The sequence below is a fragment of the Lathyrus oleraceus genome, chromosome 5, assembly GCF_024323335.1.
Source record: "Lathyrus oleraceus cultivar Zhongwan6 chromosome 5, CAAS_Psat_ZW6_1.0, whole genome shotgun sequence".
NCBI lineage: Eukaryota > Viridiplantae > Streptophyta > Magnoliopsida > Fabales > Fabaceae > Lathyrus > Lathyrus oleraceus.
Window position 1 is genome coordinate 297847425 of NC_066583.1, and position 16287 is coordinate 297863711.

The 16287-nt window shown below is 37.4% G+C and overlaps 1 non-coding gene across 1 annotated transcript; it reads right to left on the bottom strand.

Moving 5' to 3' along the window:
* Window positions 1-5548: 5548 nt before the first annotated feature.
* Window positions 5549-5655, bottom strand: LOC127088634 (small nucleolar RNA R71). The gene has a single exon (XR_007790463.1). It is a non-coding gene; the product is annotated as a small nucleolar RNA R71 (small nucleolar RNA).
* Window positions 5656-16287: the final 10632 nt, after the last annotated feature.

The window sequence follows — 16287 nt, forward strand, 5'->3', positions numbered from 1 at the left end:
AAAGCATTTTAAAATGAATTAAAACTATTGAAAATCAAATAATCCATGAAAAATATCAAATGAAGTCACAAAAATAATTAAAAATCAAAATATGAAACTAGATTTTTCAAGAAATTTTTTGGAATTGGTCTCATATTTTTATGACTTCAAATGAATTTTTTATGAATCTTTAAAAATCAAATGAATTAACTGAAAATAGAATAAATGGAAAAAACCAGCGCCACAGGAAAATGAAACTTAATAAAAATTAAAAACAAGGCCATGGAAATGAAGCTCGTGTGATGGAGATCATCACTGTATCCATGGATCTTCCTCACTTTTCCTATATTGAGAGAAATGTGAAGGAGAAGATCATGGTGTTCAAACTGAAAGTTCATGAAATGGAAAATTGAAAGCATCACAAGTTTGCCTCAAGTGTGAGGACTTCAGAAAACCACACAAACACAAGAATGCTACCTTGAAATGAGAGTTCTAGATCCAAAAAGTTTGAATGTATACCTCTGAATTGAAACACTTCAGGCCATGATTCCTTCATGTTCTTTGCTCCTCTTTGATCTATGGATGTAGTGGAAGTGAAAGGCTAAGGAATTAGGCTTTGAAAATCAGCTAATGATGCTGAATTTCAAGTTCGAAAGTGAGAAAAATTTCTGAAAAATTTCCTTTGGTATGGTTAAGGTTTCAATGTTGCGACAATTCAGAACTCCGAAAGGTTGATGAATGAATGAGAGGGAACCTCTATTTATAGCTGAAAGTATCATATGATCACACTTCTTTCATGTGCATGGCAAAGTGAAAATGCATTGCATGGGCCTGTGCAAGCGTGTAGCAGGCCCAATGATGGTTGCAAAAGCTAGCTGAGATCATGTAGAGAGCAAATGATCGTGTGCATTGGACTGAACAAGCTTGCAAATCAAGTTTAATAATGAAATATCCAAAATGCTCATAAATGGAAAGGTCTTCGGAACTTCCAAATGGTACATCCAAATGTGTAATATGAGTAATGGTTGGAAAGCCTTTGAAATAAGGAACAAAAGTCATGTTGGGAAAAAATTCATTTGGCATGTGAAATTTAATGAGATTTGGCCTGGAAGATCCAAGTACAAAACATGTTTAAGTCACATTTGAAAAATTTCACCAAAAGTAAGCCTAATAAAAGCCCTCTCTTTTCATGATGCAAGCTTCAAATGGAAAAACCTCCAACATCAAAGTTGTATATCGTTTCAATATGATCTATTTAGACTCAAAGTTTGCATTATTTGGATTTTCTATGACAAAGTTATGGGCTTTTGAAGTTGGGTACATTTTCATATTCAATGAATTAGGTCCAATATGACCTATAATGTTTTGTATTATCATATGTATTTCTTTTATGATTATGAAATTTTGTCCAACATATAATTTGAAGTAGACATATAAATATTTCCAATGAATTTTGTATCACCTCAAAATCATACAAATTAAGGAAGTTATGTCCTTGGTAAGTTGACCCAAAATTAGGGTTTCAGTCAAAATGACCTATAATGTTTTGAAATGAATGATGACCTTAAGAGTTTCAAATAGATTTTTGATAAACATGAACGTTGTTCATATGGTTCTTAAGAACAATTTGTATCTTGGAGTCATCTTCATTTGACAAACACATAAAACGTTATATCTCAATGGTGCTCAGCTTAGCCAGATGACTTGACTGGTCAACTTCTCAAGGCCAAACTTCCAATCTTGATGAATAAATGCTTGAGGATCCTCAAATAGGCTCATATATGCATAAAATGATTAAATAAATAACTTACCTTGATTAAGTTTGATCATAGGTTGATATTGCTTCATGGGCAAGGCACAGTCAAAGCATAGTGAAATTAGGGTTTCCTTGGGAAACAATCCTCAAACCCCTTGGGTTATCTTGATCAAATTGGAAAATTGAGATACTTGGGAGACATATATGATTATTAGGAGTTTTGTGGACCATTGTCATGCTTTTTTCTCATCTTCATCTAGCCATTTCATTGAGCTTAGGAGCCTCCTAGGAGCATTTGAACACATGATCACTTGAGCTTCAAAACAAAAATAGTTAGTGACATATTTTTGTGCTTTTGGTTAGTAATCCAAATAAGAAAAGAAATAATATCTAATACAAGCATGCTTGGTGGTCTCAAAACACTCAAACAAGTCCCAACCTTAGGGTTAAGGAGCCAAACATGCTATAATCCTTGAGGCAATGCACTTGTGCAATAACATGGTGCCATGAGGGATCTTAGGGTCAAAATTAGGGTCTTACAATACTGATCTCAGAAAGAGATCAAAGGTAGTGTCTTGGCTGACCATTTAGATCACCAACCGATTGAAGATTACCAGTCAATGCAATATTGTTTTCCCAATGAAGAGATCTTGTAATTGAAAATGAAGGATTGTGATGAACCATTGCTTGAAGAAGGGCCAAAACCTGGTTCCCGTTGGGGCATGGTATTTGATGGAGCTGTTAATCAGTATGGTAATGGCATTGGGGTGGTGATTATTACTCCTCAAGGAACACATTTTCCATTTACAGCTAGATTGACCTTGAAGTGTACAAACAATATGGCAGAATATGAAGCTTGCATTATGGGGCCTGAAGAGGCCATTGATCTCAGAATCAAGTATTTGGATGTCTATGGAGATTCAACTTTGGTTGTAAATCAACTCAAAGGTGAATGTGAGACGAATCAACCCGGTTTGATACCATATAGAGATTATGCAAGGAAGATTTCAACTTTCTTTACAAATGTTGAATTTCATCATATCCCTCGAGATGAAAACCGGATGGCAGATGCTCTTGCAACGTTTGCTTCCATGATTGGGGTGAAATATTGGAATGAGGTTTCCAATTTGACTATGATGCGTCTTGATAGGCCAGCTCATGTGTTTGCTGTTGAAGAGATCAAAGATGAAAAGCCGTGGTATTATGATATCAAGTGTTTCCTCCAAAGTCAAATGTACCCGTCTGGGGCATCATTGAAAGATAAGAAGACTTTGAGAAGATTAGCCAGAAATTTCTACCTGAATGGTGATGTGTTATATAAGAGAAATTTTGATATGGTTCTGCTCAGATGCGTGGATAGACACGAAGCAGACTTATTGATGACTGAAGTCCATGAAGGTTCCTTTGGGACTCATGATAACATGAAATAATATCACATTTTTGGACTCGGTTTAATTAAATTATATTATTATTTGATTCGATTTATTTCATATTATTCGATATTACTTGGTATTTTCCTTCTACTTATTTCAGGTCACACTATTTGAAGCATATGTGAAAAAGAAAGAAAAGGAGGTGCAAAAAGAGGATAAAAAGCAATCCACTAAAGCCCAGCCCACAACTACAAGGAGAGGCGCTGTGATGCTGTGACGATCGCCACACAAGGTGTGACGAGTGTCACGCCCTCCTACTAAGTGTTACGAGCGCCACACAAGGTGTGACGAGCGTCACACCCCATTCCTATATTTTTGGCTTTGACGCGTAACAGAAGCACGTTCACCCTTTTCTTCGCTTGACCAGTTGACGTGTGACCAAAAGCTACTGAAGGACGTTGGAAGAAACGGTCACTTGGTGGAGTGGTATAAATAGATCCAATGGTGGAACCCTGCAGCTCTCTCTCAATTTTCCAATTTTCGGCACCGTGCATTATTTTTACTGCTTTTTAATTTTCCAGCACTTTACTTTCCTAGCAATTTTTATTTCCTTTTCTTTTCCTGTCAATTTTCAAAGCATTCAATTAATTTTCTCAGAATAGTTTCTACACCGGAAACTATTGTGTAACTTTTACTGGATCTAACCTTACGTTAGATCATAGTATTTTATTCCTTCACCTTTATTCTACTGTCTGATCGAAGATTGTGAAGAACAAATCCAACCGGTCTGTGGTGGAGTGTTCAAGCATCGAAGCTAGGAATAATCAAGATCTCTATTAATTTTACAGGTTCTTTAATTTTATTGTTTTAATTTATATATGCTCTGTACTGCTGTTTATCTATACTGTTTGTCTGACATGGCTGTATTTAAGCATAATTATTGTTTAGGCTTGTTTAGCATGTCCGGCTAAATAAACTTAGGTATCGGTATGTAAAGTAAGCGGAATAAAGGAATCAAAACTAAGTTGGTTTAAATTTATTTAAAGATATAGTCACTCTTTTTATGGTCTCAATTTACAGGGTTAATACCAAAGTTTTTGTACGAGAGTAAAAGACATAAAGAAGTTAAAATCAATAGAATGACAGTTTGAGCTTTTAACTGGACAGTGTAAATTGGACATTAATTTTAAATCAGGGCGAAAGCAATTTTTAGAGTTAATTAAATCCTAATCATATTCAAAAAGTATTTTTAAAGGTTAAATGTAAGGACGAGAGTTAAGCATTTAAGTTTAATCATATAATCTAAGTCAACAGAGCGAGAGTTTGAGACGAGGGTGTTTAGATGGTTAGCATTTTCTTAAAAAGAGTTTCTATAGATTCTATTGTTTTCAAAAAGTGATTTTAGTTTTAACTAAATAGTGAGAGCGTACGTTAAGGTAAAATCATAGTCTATTCAACAGAGCGAGAGTTTGAGAAAAGATTTTTAATCAATAGTGTCTAATGAAAAGACTTATTTTAAAACTAAGAAACCAACGAAGATTCGATTCCCTAATTACGACGAACTACATACCAATATCCGCGTTATTCGATATTTAATCTAGATCTTATTTTAGTTTTAATTTTCCCCCTAATCATCAAAGTATCATCCGCCTTAGCTTTACGAAGTAACCTTAGAAAACGGTATATCGATTCATAAGTCCCTGTGGGATCGATATCTTTTATTACTACGCGATTAGACTGTGCACTTGCAGTTAATACCCCAATAGACTCAGAAAGTCGCGATCAAGTTTTTGGCGCCGTTGCCGGGAACTTCTATTTAGTCGATATCATAACTCTTCTGTTACGCTGTAGAGACTAAGGCAATTTTTATTTTTTTTCTTGTTTTTCGTTGATTTGTATGCCACACACTCGCTCACAAGGCGAACCGTATTACTTACGAATCAACGACGTTGAACGATATCTCCGAGTCTTACGACGAATTCGGGAGTATCGTGCTGCAAAGAATCTTCCTCCAATCGAAATTCCTGATCTCAAAAATCTTCTTCCTTCACCGATACCCGAGATGGCAGAACCAGCTCGTGCTCTTCGAGATTAGGCCGCTCCATCGCAAGATGAGCCGCATTCGAGTATTGTTCCACCCGCAATCGAAGCAAACAACTTCGAACTTAAACCTTTGCTGTTACAGGCAGTGCAACAGAATCAATTCTCTGGAAATCCTACCGAGGATCCAAACCTTCATTTATCCATATTTGTTCAATATGCTGATACTGTTAAAGCTAATGGTGTCACTTCAGAGGCAATTCGACTTCGTCTTTTTCCTTTCTCGTTAAGAGATAAAGCTAGAAGATGGCTTCAGTCTCTTCCTTCCAACTCAGTCACCACATGGAATGAGTTGAAGAAAGTCTTTCTTGCCCGATATTTTCCTCCAAGTAAAACAGCTATGTTAAGAGCCCAGATAAATGGATTTAAACAGAAAGATAACGAGTCTCTTTTCGAAGCATGGGAAAGATACAAAGACATGATGAGACTTTGTCCACACCATGGTTTAGAGGACTGGTTAGTAATTCATACCTTCTATAATGGTCTCTTATACAACACAAGATTAACAATAGACGCCGCCGCAGGTGGTGCGCTTATGGATAAACCTTACGCTGACGCTTATCAACTTATCGAAAGCATGGCCCAAAACCATTATCAGTGGGGAAGCGACCGAACAATGGTAGAAAAACCTCAAACGAAAACTGGCATGTACGAGATAAGTAGCCTTGATCATGTTAATGCAAAGGTGGATGCTCTTGCCCAGAAAATTGAAAGTTTAAATGTATCACCTCCAACCAACGTGGTTTCCGTGACTCAAAATTGCGAAATCTGTGGAATCCAAGGTCACACTCCTACAGATTGTCAACTCCTAACAGGAATCCAAGCAGAGCAGGTGAACTATGCACAAGGAAATCCATACTCGCATACCTATAACTCAAACTGGAAGAACCATCCTAATTTTTCATATAAGAGTAACAATGCTTTATACGCACCAGGACAAGCTCCCAGTCAAGCCCCAGCTATACCTCCTGGATATCAAAAACCGACCCCATCTACACCTAACAATAACGTTCCTAGGAAATCCAACTTGGAAATCATGATGGAGAACTTGATAGCTTCTCAACAGCAAACCAATAAAGATTTCTTAAACCAGAATGTACACACTAACGAACAGATTAAACAACTAGCAAGTAAAGTAGATGCCCCGGCTACCCATAACAAAATGCTGGAAACACAAATCTCGCAAGTAGCTAAACAACAAGCGCCTACTGCTGCCCCAACTGGTCATTTCCTGGACAACCCCAACCTAACCCGAAAAGCCACGCTCATGCAATTATATTAAGAAGTGGAACAGAGGTAGAAGGACCATCTGATCCAAGAATTGAGAACCAAAACTCTAAAAAGTCAACTGAGGAAGAAGATAAACCTAAGGAAAAGGAAGAGAGTAATAAGGAAACCGTAGAAAAGAAAGAACCTTATGTACCTCCACCGCCTTACAAACCACCTATCCCTTATCCTCAGAGGCTAATTAAAACCAAAGACGCGGGCCAATTTAAAAAATTTGTTGACCTACTAAAACAATTAAACGTCACCATTCCTTTCACAGAAGCTATTACACAGATGCCCTCGTATGCTAAGTTCTTAAAAGAAATTCTTTCTAATAAAAGGAAACTTGAAGATAGCGAAACCGTTACACTCACTGCTGAATGTAGCGCTATAATCCAGAATATGCCTCCTAAACTTAAAGATCCTGGTAGTTTCTCTATACCCTGTCACATAGGAAAATTTGTCATAGACAAAGCTTTATGCGATTTAGGAGCCGGTATCAGTGTTATGCCCTTGTCCATATGCAAGAGACTTGAAATGGGAGATTTAAGACCAACTAAAATGTCTGTGCAATTAGCAGATCGTTCCGTTAGATATCCCGTAGGAATTCTTGAAAACGTTCCCGTGCGCATAGGTCAATTCTACATTCCAACCGATTTTATAATTATGGACATAAGAGAAGATAAAGTTACCCCCATTATATTGGGAAGACCTTTCTTAGAAACCGTCGGTGCTATCATAGACGTAAAACGAGGACGACTCACTTTCGAAGTAGGAGAAGAGAAAATTGAATTCATTCTTTCCAAATTTTTGAAAGCACCTGCAATAGAAGACACATGTTACTTCAGGGATATCATCGATGAATGCATAAAAGAAACAGAATTAGAAAATGACGAATTGACTGACTGTCGTGTAGAAGACAGACTGAACCAATGCTTAGCAGTAACATCGGATCCTACGCAATGCCTTAAGAAACCTACCCTTGACCTGAAAAGACTTCCCAAAAATCTGAGATATGAATTCCTAGACTCCGAACTTGAACGACCCGTGATAGTCAATGCAGACCTAGGAAAACTCGAAACCGAAAAACTCCTACATATCTTAAGAAAATATCCGACCGCACTAGGATACAACATCACCGATCTTAAAGGGATAAGTCCTTCTATTTGTATGCACCGCATCATGCTAGAAGAAGACTGTAAAACTTCTAGGGAACATCAGAGGAGATTAAACCCGATCCTGAGTGAGGTAGTGAAAAAGGAGGTAACAAAGTTATTAGAGGCAGGTATCATATATCCTATATCCGATAGCAAATGGGTTAGTCCTGTACACGTAGTACCAAAGAAAGGAGGTATAACAGTTATCGAAAATGAAAAAGGAGAAACTATAACCAAACGAATCGAATCGGGATGGAGAATGTGCATTGACTATAGAAAGCTAAACAAAGCAACCCGAAAAGATCATTTTCCTTTACCATTCATAGACCAAATGTTAGAATGATTATCCAAACATTCTCATTTCTTCTATCTGGACGGTTACTCAGGCTTCTTTCAAATACCAATTCATCCTGATGACCAAGAAAAGACAACGTTCACATGTCCTTTTGGTACCTTCGCTTATCGACGTATGCCGTTTGGCTTGTGCAATGCTCCTGCAACCTTCCAAAGGTGCATGATGGCAATATTCGCCGATTTTCTTGAAAACATCATGGAAGTCTTTATGGATGATTTTTCCGTATGCGGACAAAGTTTTGAAGAATTCCTTGAAAACCTAGAAAGAGTTCTAGAACGATGTGTAAAAGTAAACCTAGTACTTAATTGGGAAAAATGTCACTTTATGGTACAAGAAGGAATTGTTTTAGGACACATCATATCAAATAGAGGAATTGAAGTAGACAAAGCCAAAATAGAAGTAATCGAAAACCTTCAACCTCCGAAAATTGTGAGAGAAGTACGAAGCTTCTTAGGATATGCCGGTTTTTATCGACGATTTATTAAAGATTTCTCTAAAATAACTAAGCCTTTAACCGGATTATTAATGAAAGACGCTGAATTCATCTTCGAAAAAAAATGTCTAGAAGCATTTCAAACACTTAAACAAGCTATGATCTCCGCGCCCATAATCCAGACTCCGGATTGGAATGAACCATTCGAAATAATGTGTGACGCAAGCGACTACGCCGTAGGCGCTGTTTTAGGACAACGAAGGGATAAAAAACTTCACGTCATATATTATGCAAGTAGAAATCTAGATGAAGCACAAATGAATTACGCCACGACCGAGAAAGAACTTCTAGCAGTAGTATTTGCACTAGATAAATTTCGTTCTTACTTGGTCGGAGCTAAAATAATCGTTTACGCTGCCATTAAGTACCTCATAACAAAAAAGGACGCTAAACCTAGACTCCAAAGGTGGATCTTGTTGTTACAAGAATTTGATTTGGAAATCAAAGATAAAAAAGGAACTGAAAACGTAGTAGCAGATCACCTTTCTAGACTTGAAAATCTGGAACCGGAAAGAACATCGATCAATGATGACTTCTCGTACGATAAACTCATAGCTAATTTGGAAGAAAATAGAGCTGATGAACAGGTAGAGACCACCTTGGCTGTATGCGTTACACCATGGTACGCCGACCTTGTCAATTATTTAGCCGCCGAAATGGTTCCACTTGATTTATCCTACCAACAAAAGAAACGATTCTTCCATGACATAAAACATTATTATTGGGACGACCCTTTACTTTTCAAAAGAGGCCCCGATGGTATTTTCCGTCGGTGTATACCTGAAGAAGAGATAGAAAGTATAATCCAACATTGTCATTCCGCTCCTTATGGTGGACACGCAAGTACATCCAAGACCTGCTCTAAAATCCTACAAGTCGGTCTTTATTGGCCAAACATATGGAAGGATGTGCATGCTGCTGTCAAGAAATGTGATAGATGTCAACGCACAGGAAACATATCTAGACGTGACGAGATCCCACAAAAGGGCATTTTGGAAGTAGAGATTTTCGATGTGTGGGGAATAGATTTCATGGGACCTTTTCCACCTTCTTTTGGTAACAAGTACATACTCGTAGCGGTTGACTACGTATCAAAATGGATTGAAGCTATAGCTTCTCCAACAAACGACACACGAGTAGTAACTAGACTCTTTAAGAATATAATCTTTCCAAGATTTGGTGTCCCAAGAATAGTAGTCAGTGATGGTGGATCGCATTTCATATCTAAGATACTCGAAAAACTATTGTTTAAATATGGTGTAAAACATCGAGTAGCGACACCTTACCATCCTCAAACCAGTGGACAAGCGGAAGTGTCTAACAGAGAAATTAAACAGATATTGGAAAAAACAGTCGCCACGTCAAGAAAAGACTGGTCATCAAAATTACCTGAAGCTTTATGGGCATATCGAACTGCTTACAAAACTCCCATAGGAACAACCCCATTTAGGCTTATTTACGGAAAATCTTGCCACCTCCCGGTAGAATTAGAACATAAGGCCTATTGGGCTATTAAAAATTTAAATTTAAACTATAAGGCCGCCGGTGAAAAGCGAATCCTTGATATAAACGAATTAGAAGAACTTAGACAAGACGCATACGAAAATGCCAGAATCTACAAGGAAAGAACGAAAAAATGGCATGATAAGCGCATATAAAGGAAAACTTTCAAACAAGGCGATGTAGTCCTTTTGTTTAACTCTAGACTTAAGTTATTCCCAGGAAAACTACGCTCTAGATGGTCAGGCCCTTTCCAAGTCACTAATGTTTTCCCTAGTGGAGCTGTGGAAATTAAGGGAAAATCTATGGAAACATTTATCGTAAACGGGCAGCGTATGAAACATTATCACTATGATGAAAACAATGAAGACTCGCAAGTCCTGAAATTAGACGTATTGTCTCCTAAATCTATAGATTAACATTTACTAGTTTTATGTCGAGCTTGCGACATTAAACAAAGCGCTTCGTGGGAGACAACCCACAAATTTTTACTATCTTTTCTTTAACTATTCTTTTGATTTTATTTAGTATTCATTCTTCATTTATTTTATTTTATAAAACTTTTCTTCTTTTCTTCTTTCGGCATCTGGCCAATCCCTGACTAAATTCTTGTTTTTTTTTCTCTTTTCTTTAGTTAACACTAACCTGATGGGACAAATTGATCGTATGGGTATCAAATTCAAAGGGAGAGCTCAGAGACAAAAATTTGAAGAACTTTCTGAGAGAGAGATGCACCCAACCTTCTATGCTGATGAAGATGCAATGATCGTACTTGGGCTAAGAGATAGTGTCATGTATCTGCTGAATCAAATAGGGTGGGAAACCACTCCTATTCGCAGACAATTTGTTACTTACCGAAGGCTAACTCTAGAATTCCTTAGCTCCCTGATCTATTTACCAAACCATGGAAAAGGAATAAACCGAGGTTTCATTCAATTCAGGATGTTTAATATGGAGTATCAATTTAACATTCAAGAGTTTACTAACCTTTTAGGGTTCCCTACCTCTTTTGATACATTCACCGTGAGCCAAGAAGAGCTTTTTGAATATAGAGAGCTTGAACATTTTTGGGGAAGTTTGACGGGTAATGACGACCCTGAGGAACATGAGTTTCTCTCTGGAAACATACATAACCCGACTTTTCGCTATTTCCACAAAATTCTAGCACACACTCTTTTTGGAAAGAGATCAAACATTACCACAGTATCACGTGATGAACTCTTCATAATATTCTGTGCTTCCTAGAACCGTCCAGTGAATGGTGCCACCTATATATTGGCGAGTTTCGACCGCCTTATTCAAGTTGACCGAGCACCGATTCAAATAGGAGGATTGATAACCATGATTGCCAATGCTATTGGATTGCGCCAACCCATGCTTGACTCGAACCCTTTTTGTGGCATCGAGTCTATGAACATACATTTCCTTTTCAACACTTTGTTTATCAGAAATCTGGGACCTGAAGAGTTTGAATTAATAATTAATGACCAAGTTGTTTACCTATTCACAATGCCTAGTCCGATGACTAGTGTCCATGACCGAAACAATTGGATTTACAACCTGGATGGAATACCTTCTCCTGTTAGATCTGTTGAATCCATCCAAGACTATGAGATTTGTGACGACCAGATTCCTTATGCCGAGTCCGATCCACAGACACCAACTGGTTACCACGATGCAGCCTCTCCACCTCTTCCCATTCCGTCCGCAGAATCAGCAATACCTGATCTTAGACATCATCTTCCCAGAAATGATTATAATACCGCTATTCAAGCTTTGATGTCAGAACAAGCTGCCATGCGAGAGGAGTTAAACATGATGGGACATGACATTCTGCAATACATGAGCACTATGACAAATCATTTTCTCGAGTTGGACCGCCGTATCAATGCCTTTGCTCCTCCGGCCAGAGATCCTGCAAGTGGCTAGAAGTTTTTAGTTAATTAGTTTTAGTTTTAGGGAATCTATAGTTTCATTTAACAATGTTTTAATCTTAGTATTTGTTTTTCCATGTTTTCTTTTACCTTCAAATGTTACATTATGTTTATTTTATGAAGCTATTGCATTATTGGTTCAATTTTATTTATGCAGTACCTACAATTATCAATAATGATATTTACCGTATGCTACTTACATAGCCTATTAGAGAAAAATATATATACACTATGGTGTGTAGTAGAGCAACATGCATGACAGTTCAAAATTATAACAATAGCAAAATATAATAAACATAAACAAAACAAAATAAAAACAATAAAATAATAAAAACATATTATGAAGCACCCACGTAAGTGACCGTTGCAAGCTGACTGGTGTGAAGAGCGTCACACAAGCCATCACGGTCGTCACGCAAGTGCATGTGACGCTCGTAACACCTTCTGTCACGAGCGTGACAGCTCCAGAATAGGTGAATGTTGGTGACCGTTGGGGACACGACCGTTACCCCCCCTCCCCCACCTTTTTATTTTAATATCCGGTGTGGAAACCGATAATTGGGATGCACTACTTGCTTCACACATACATAACCCAACCATCCGGTATTTTATCCGCATTCTGCAAAACACCATTTTCGGTCGACCCAACAACAGCAAAGTCAATGCCAAGGAATTATTCTTCCTCCATTGCGTCTTTGCAATGGATACAAAGGTAAACGCCGCTTCTTTCTTATTTCACCATATCCGCACCCTATGTGCTAGAGACCGCTAACCTTTCGTGATTGGAGGATTAATAACCTCCATAGCACTTGGTTTGAATCTAGGGGACCGACTTCATAATTTACAATCTCTGCCACCCCTATTTATGGACATAAGCTATTGTCGCTCTAGCCGCTTAATCAAAAATAGGGTAGGCGGAAGGTATTATCTTATGGTGAATAACCAAGAAGTCCCAAGCGTTGTTTTACCCAACATTGCCCTCACAGATGTCACCAACCCCGACCGATTCATCTACGACCTTAATGCTCCCGAAGCTACCGAGCCTACACAAGCAAACCCGGCCCCGGACGAGTTTGAAGAAATGGAGCAAGGTGATCAAGGTCTTAAGCAACAGTCAGCCCCACTTAACCCTTTCGATAATGCAACTGGTCCATCCTCCCGACGTCGTCGAAGAAGAAGGCCAGCAACTAATGATGACATCATGGATGCTATTGATGCCATGCATGCGCAGAATAACGAAGTGATGCAACTGATGCGCCAGATGAAACATCAACAGGAAGCAAGGAATGCAATAACCGACCAGCGGTTCACTGATTTGCTCAACAGGTTTGATAACTTGGAAGTACGTCAACGCTCACCGGGCCCGAGAACAAGAGGACACAGGCAAAATTGAGCATATTTATTTTATTTTCCGTCCTTTTCGCTTTTCTTTAAAACATTGGGGACAATGTTTCACTTAAGTATGGGGGGGGAAAACTTTGTTTCCGTTATGATTATTTCTTTTCCAACATTCCTCTTTCAAGTATGTTATCTTCCCTTTCATTGTTATTTCCCTTATCTAAATATAATATAATATATTTTAAGTCGAGTCCCTAGTGTGAAAATTTTGTATTATCTTTTCCCCTCAATTTTCTTGAGCTTTAAAAAAAAAAAATTTAACACTTATCACACTCAATAAGTATAAAGGTTGCTTATTTTATCAAACTTGAGTAAAATTAAGACGAAAATTATTACCGCCCCAACGCTCTAAAAACCTCAACATGTTAGATCGGGAAAAGTACCTATTATATCAATTCCTTGTACTTTTAGTTTTATAGTAACCCCAAGTAGTTTATACGAGAAGTCGGCACCATCTTAATAGCAAACTACGTGGAGAGCCGATGAATATAAGTGAATGATTCCCAAAACAACATAAAAAAAATATATATAAGGAAATGCACTAATTAAGTTAGGTGATCCTTACCAGATCATTTAATCCAAAGGTTGCGGACCCTACAAAAGCACGATATTAAAGATCCATTATGAGTTGGTTCAACTGGTATCTGGTGCTGAACTTGGTAGGGCGGACTACGGTCCGATCCCCCGCAATTTACAATGGACTAAATAACGAAGTTATCCAACTTATGTACCAGAACTTCCAGCTAAAAAGGGAATCAGAATCGCTAACCGGTTACTCCACTATGTGCGCGAAAAGATAAAGGGCTTAATGTGATTTCGCTAGAATGAAAACGGGTGAAATAAGAGTAAAAGAACTAGGATAGCTATAATAGCGTAACTCGAACTGGTTTGCATAAGGTGGGGTTATCTGAGGTTGTAACGGTAGTTGTTGATGTTAAGACTAAACTCAGGTTATTCCTAAATAAGATTTACTTGCAACCTGGTACGAATTGATGTGTGTTTTGAAATTTCATCTGGCTAATATTACAAATCGATTTATACATTGTATCTTGCTTGAGGACAAGCAAAAGTCTAAGTATGGGGGAGTTTGATAACATGAAATAATATCACATTTTTGGACTCAATTTAATTAAATTATATTATTATTTGATTCGATTTATTTCATATTATTCGATATTACTTGGTATTTTCCTTCTATTTATTTCAGGTCACACTATTTGAAGCGTACGTGAAAAAGAAAGAAAAGGAGGTACAAAAAGAGGATAAAAAGCAATCCACTAAAGCTCAACCCACAACTACAAGGAGAGGCGTTGTGATGCTGTGACGATCACCACACAAGGTGTGACGAGCGTCACGCCCTCCTGCTAAGTGTTACGAGCGCCACACAAGGTGTGACGAGGGTCACACCCCATTCCTATATTTTTGGCTTTGACGCGTAACAGAAGCACGTTCATCCTTTTCTTCGCTTGACCAGTTGACATGTGACCAAAAACTACTGAAGGACGTTGGAAGAAACGGTCACTTGGTGGAGTGGTATAAATAGATCCAATGGTGGAACCCTGCAGCTCTCTCTCAATTTTCCAATTTTCGGCACCGTGCATTATTTTTACTGCTTTTTAATTTTCCAGCACTTTACTTTCCTAGCAATTTTTATTTCCTTTTCTTTTCCTGTCAATTTTCAAAGCATTCAATTAATTTTCTCACAATAGTTTCTACACCGGAAACTATTGTGTAACTTTTACTAGATCTAACCTTACGTTAGATCATAGTATTTTATTCCTTCGCCTTTATTCTACTGTCTGATCGAAGATTGTGAAGAACAAATCCAACCGGTCTGTGATGGAGTGTTCAAGCATCGAAGCTAGGAATAATCAAGATCTCTATTAATTTTACAGGTTCTTTAATTTTATTGTTTTAATTTATATATGCTCTGTACTGCTGTTTATCTATACTGTTTGTCTGACATGGCTGTATTTAAGCATAATTATTGTTTAGGCTTGTTTAGCATGTCCAGCTAAATAAACTTAGGTATCGGTATGTAAAGTAAGCGGAATAAAGGAATCAAAACTAAGTTGGTTTAAATTTATTTAAAGATATAGTCACTCTTTTTATGGTCTCAATTTACAAGGTTAATACCAAAGTTTTTGTACGAGAGTAAAAGACATAAAGAAGTTAAAATCAATAGAACGATAGTTTGAGCTTTTAACTGGACAATGTAAATTGGACATTAATTTTAAATCAGGGCGAAAGCAATTTTTAGAGTTAATTAAATCCTAATCATTTTCAAAAAGTATTTTTAAAGGTTAAATGTGAGGACGAGAGTTAAGCATTTAAGTTTAATCATATAATCTAAGTCAACAGAGCGAGAGTTTGAGACGAGGGTGTTTAGATGGTTAGCATTTTCTTAAAAAGAGTTTCTATAGATTCTATTGTTTTCAAAAAGTCATTTTAGTTTTAACTAAATAGTGAGAGTGTACGTTAAGGTAAAATCATAGTCTATTCAACAGAGCGAGAGTTTGAGAAAAGATTTTTAATCAATAGTGTCTAATGAAAGGACTTATTTTAAAACTAAGAAACCAACGAAGATTCGATTCCCTAATTACGACGAACTACATACCGATATCCGCGTTATTCGATATTTAATTTAGATCTTATTTTAGTTTTACTTTTCCCCGTAATCATCAAAGTATCATCCACCTTAGCTTTACGAAGTAACCTTAGAAAACGGTATATTGATTCATAAGTCCCTGTGGGATCGATATCTTTTATTACTACGCGATTAGACTGTGCACTTGCAGTTAATACCCCAATAGACTCAGAAAGTCGCGATCAACTCATTCCATTGGACATGCAATGGCGAAGAAGATGTTGCAAGCATGTTACTATTGGCTGACAATGGAATCTGAGCGTTGCAAGTTTGTGAAGAAATGTCACAAGTGTCAAATTTATGCAGATAAGATTCATGTTCCTTCGACA